The following is a 5,412-nucleotide window of genomic DNA, read 5'->3' as shown; positions in this document are numbered from 1 at the left end:
AGAAAGGTATGGAAGGTGAGAAGGGAAAAAACTAAACCCCAAACTAAAGAAATAAGTCAACAATGAGTAATTGTCTGTTTTCAAAAAGATTGTCTGCTGATAATAAACTCAAGATCTACTAGAACAGTTTCTCTTAAAACAAGCAAAAGACTTTGAATTCGAAACTACTTAGTCCATATATATCAACGATAAAACGTTCAGATTGATAAAAAAAATATCAAAAGATTTTATAAAAACAGACAAAAACACGGTTTGTTTAAGACAAACGATGAAAAATTCGAACAAAATATTTACTTGATAAACATAAATAAGAGGACGTGTAAATGTCAATGCGGTATACAAGTTTTTATATCTACTCTTCGTACTACTCAGGGGTCAAATGTTACGTATATTTAGAATGTGATTAAATGTATATTTTTTTTTGTAAAATCCTATTTGTCAATAGTTTTGTTTCTATAAAAATCTCCTAAAAGATTTCTAAAAATCTCCTAAATAGATTTGAAGAAATCACCAAATTAATATCCTGAAGAATGCCTAGCATGAAACAAAATGTTGATACAATAAAACTTCAAATCATGTTTTGAATACTTATTTTCTTAGAATATAAATATATATATATAGATAGATTCACGTCTCTACAGAATATTTAATTGCAAATAATCTTTAGTTCTCCATCATATGACAACATAAGTTTAATATCTTTCTGATTTTGTTTAATTAACAAAAATTAAACATTTACAAAAAATTAATAAACTAAAATTTAGTTACTAAAACTAAATAACTTTTGACACACATGTGTGATATTATTTTAATTTGGTTCAAAAATAGACACTCGATCAAAACCATAAAAAAACACAAATATAATTCAATGAACTTTTCTATTTAAAATGTTTTCATAAGAATACATAACTTGGTTCAAAATAAGAACGGGTAAAAATAATAAAGATATATTAATAAAATCTTCGAAATCATGCTGGATACGTTTAAGAAAAAAAGGATACATCATAAAATCAACAAAATAGCAAAAAAATAGAAACAAATATATGAAACAAAATTAAGATAACATCCCAAAAAAACGATAATTTTTATAAATTCTAACCTGTGATATGGCCGTTTTGAAATTCTTAACCATCATAGGAACTTTATCAGAGATTGGCGATTTTTAACAGGACGAGATACTCCACTTCAGGCTTGATTTCTAGATTTTCAACCAGCATCTAAAAAGATTTCAAATTATAACAAGACGGCGTAAAAAAGATTAACAAACAACTTGTTAATTTCATAAAAACGACGTTATAATAAAGTTTTCATTAATATTTTTTTATAACTGAAAAGTACCAAATTATATTTTTTTTAAAGTTTAAAAAATTATAAAAGAGTTTTGATTTAATTGACATTTTAATGCCCCTTATTAAGAAAGAAAAATTGTCAACAAAAAAAACAATGTTAAAATTATTTTAGTATTTGGTTCTGTATATTTGGTTCTGTATATCTGGTTCTGCAAATTTGGTTCTGTATATTTGGTTCTGTATATTTAGTTCTGTAAATTTGGTTCTGTATAATTGGTTCTGTATATTTGGTCCTGTATATTTGGTTCTGTATATTAGGTTCTGTATATTTGGTTCTGTATAATTGGTTCTGTATAATTGGTTCTGTATATTTGGTTCTGTATATTTAGTTCTGTATATTTGGTTTTGTATATCAGGTTCTGCAAATTTGGCTCTGTATATTTGGTTCTGTATATTTGGTTCTGTATATAAGGTTCTGTATATTTGGTTCTGTATATTTGGTTCTGTATATTTGGTTCTGTATATTTGATTCTGTATATTTGGTTCTGTATATTTGGTTCTGTATATTTGGTTTTGTATATTTGGTTTTGTATATCTGGTTCTGCAAATTTGGTTCTGTATATTTGGTTCTGTATATTTGGTTCTGTATATTTGGTTCTGTATATTTGGTTCTGTATATTTGGTTTTGTATATTTGGTTTTGTATATCTGGTTCTGCAAATTTGGTTCTGTATATTTGGTTCTGTATATTTGGTTCTGTATATTTGGTTCTGTATATTTGGTTCTGTATATTAGGTTCTGTATATTTGGTTCTGTATAACCAGAAATAAAATCAGCATACAAGCGATTAATTTGGTTGATTTTATAACATGAAATAGAATTCGTCAACATTTATATAGTTATTTGCTTAATTTTGTTGCACATCTAAGTGAAAATTCTTTTAAGAAAATAGTTTTTAGGAAAATATTTAATATTTAAATGAAGGGACCCTTTTAATACGTCCTTGATGATAAGACTGTTATCAGTTTATCACATGTATTAAATATATTTATATATATAAACCAGTTTAGAACTCTATACATATATACTAGACATATGATGCACAGATGTAGATATCAAATTCAATAATTCAACCCCCCCCCCCCCTTTTACCCTACTCCAGTATTTTATCAGTAACCATTCACATATATGGAGAACTGTCTTAAAGGGAGTGTAAAGCGACATTTAAAGAAGTAAATAGGAATAAGGAATAAATCGGTGTTGAATTCTGTTAATTTCCTTCAAAATCTTAAAAACATAAATGTGCAAGTCGCTTTTATAGATAGAGAAACATAATTTATAATAATCATTTTCAGTTTGTCAAATGAGGATGTCTCATTCATGCTTAACCATATAAAGTAAGGGTGATCAATATTGTAATTAAGCCAACCGTCCACCAGAGTTCCTGCGTTTTTGCTTAAAAAAATATTGCAACCGAAAAAAAATTTCAAAATCGTCAATATGGTTGCGAATTGACAATTTTGATATCGGAAAAATCACCTGAAGCCATAAAAAAAAAATATTTTGAAAAATTTCATACTGTACATCATTTGTCCGGAAATTTTATGATGAACTTAAGTCTGGAAAGCAATTTTAAAAATATTAAAAATTAAAGAAGCTATAGCCAAATAAAGGTCCAAAATCTGTTTTAACTTTTTAATGTTTCAGTTGAGTTTTCTAGCTCTTAACTCATAATTTCTATTTTTTTAAGCGCTATTCAGATTCGAATTCAGCATAACATTTCCAAGAAAATTATGAAAAACACGAAATAAAAAAAAATATTTTTATTAGGCCTATGCGGTGATTTCTCTGATATTAAATCGTTAATTCGCAACCTCATGGACGATTTTGAAATTTACTTTTTATTGCAATATTTTTTTTTTACCTTATTTCTAAAAAAGTCAGAAATCACACTGAATATACAGATTATGACTCGAACATGTCAATCTACAACTTAAAAATTACTTGAAACTACGGCTGCACGTTTACTTTATACAACTCTATTTGCCCCTGTATTAAACAGGCCCATTTTAACCTTAACATAACAAGGATGAGGATGATATTATTTAATTACTTTTAAAAAAACGGCATAGTAATGTAATCCATTTTTAAACTTACATCTTTTTTATTTTAAGACAAAGAACTAATATATGAGATTGTTACCCTTATTGTAAAAGTAAACATTTTGAATATATTTTTATAATTCATACTCTGGCTAAAAACAATGATCAAAACTTTTTAAAAACATTTCTTTAGATAGCAATCTTGGTCATTGTTGAAAAACATATATTTTTGTCTGTTTTTCTTTGCAATCACAGGATTGAATTCTTCAACAAAATTAGCAAGTTTTAAACGTTGACCGAATTAAAATTGAAAAAAATTACAAATCCCAAAATATTGCGGTTTCCGGATCTCATTTTTTAATAAATAGACAAATAAATTTCCCGACTTAATGTCATATCTGGTCATCTGAAAAAATTGCTAATATGTGAAAAAAAACATCAAATTAAATTGTTTGTATCCTATCTGGGACCAAAAAGAAGATATCTTTAAAAAATTTATTTTTTGATGAGCCCAAGATTAAATATAAAAATCAAACTTTCTTAATTTTTGTTTGAAGAAATTACAATTTCCCATGAGGACAAGTAAAAATTATTTAAATCCTGAATTTTAAACACTTTAACAGTTTTAGGGGAACTTAATCCCCTCGGGGAATTTGATATGCGGGGAAACTAGGGAAGATGCTAGATAGGTGTTAGAATTAAAGGGACTGTAAGCGTAATTTCAAGTGATCCTAAAATGCAAAGATGCCAAAGCCCGGTTTACGACTGTACCCTTAAATTTGTGTGATCAAATGTAAATTAAATATGAATGTGAATAGAATTTTAAGCTGTTTATTTTTAAATTGGGGGTTCTCTACACAAGTGACTTGCGCATTTCTACTGGAGGAAAACTTTCAACCCTCAAGAAACGACAATATCTTTCACATCATTAATCGAATAACGGTTATCAAGGGACAGGGGTACCATGCTGAATCGGATGTTTTCATCTCTACGCTTTCAACCCCTTTAAATTGAACTGCTACGCATCTAAGAAATTATGATTATGATTATGTTGCAAAAATCATGGTTTTACTTTCAGTTTTCATTTCAAAGAAGTTAAGCAATCAAATAAAATGGTTTCCTATGTGAAGGGATGGAGGGGAGGGGGGGGGGGGACATTAAAATCTTTAAGAGAAAAAACAAGTAAATTTTATTGTTTTTTTTACGTTTTTGCCCTGTAAATATAAACTTTTAAAATATTAAAGGGGGTTGAAAGTACACCCCCCCCCATTGCGCCTCTGACTCCCCCCCACCACGTGTAAAAAGCAAAAAATTGGCTAGGGAAGGAATTGAAATCAGCCAAAATTCTCTAAATATATTAAAAGTTTCTGCAGCAAGCAAAAATGTCAAAGCTTTTGACCCAAATTCCAGTAAGACATTTTGTAGACGAGGATTTGAGACAAGACAAGGATGGATGGGCTATTAAGACTCAACTTTTTACTATCGGACACACACGGATACAGAGCAGATCAGAGATAACAATAATAATGGATTCGATGAATGAAGAGAAACTAAAAGCTGTAAAAATTAGAGAGATTTGAAAATTAACATGGAATGATAGAAACTAAAAATTGCCTTATATAGAACTTGGAAAGAAATAGGAATGAGAAAATTAAAGAAAAACCCTGAAAAGAAAGATTTTAGAAAAACCAAATATAAAATTGGAAATGTTGTCATTACCTTATTGATACACGAGCCAAAACAAGAACCAGTAGCTATTCAGCCAGGATCAGTTACATTCTAAATAAATATTGATAATTATAGTTAACATTTTGACAAATCACAGTATAATGACTGCATTTTATAGTTTTTTTTTATGAATGAAAGTTAAGATTTGAAAGAGCCCCTGTCCCCCCCCCCCTTTCAGTGAAAATAATGGGGATATTTGCAAACAGAGGGAATAGCAGGGTTTGGGCGTTTATTTTGTAAAATGCGTAATTTTTTTCTTCCAAAAGTACTGATCTTTTATGTAAGTGTAACTTT

The 5,412-nt window shown here is 28.5% G+C and overlaps 1 long non-coding RNA gene across 1 annotated transcript; it reads right to left on the bottom strand.

The window, feature by feature from the left end:
- Nucleotides 1-1,165: 1,165 nt before the first annotated feature.
- LOC111714486 (uncharacterized) lies at nt 1,166-5,194 on the bottom strand. The gene is made up of 2 exons (XR_002767986.1): nt 5,110-5,194; nt 1,166-1,217 (listed from the first exon to the last, which is right to left on the bottom strand). It is a non-coding gene; the product is annotated as an uncharacterized LOC111714486 (long non-coding RNA).
- Between the last annotated feature and the right edge of the window lie 218 nt (nt 5,195-5,412).

Source organism: Eurytemora carolleeae, unplaced genomic scaffold (genome assembly GCF_000591075.1).
Source record: "Eurytemora carolleeae unplaced genomic scaffold, Eaff_2.0 scaffold1589, whole genome shotgun sequence".
Classification (NCBI taxonomy): domain Eukaryota; kingdom Metazoa; phylum Arthropoda; class Copepoda; order Calanoida; family Temoridae; genus Eurytemora; species Eurytemora carolleeae.
This window is presented reverse-complemented; position numbering and strand designations above follow the sequence as displayed.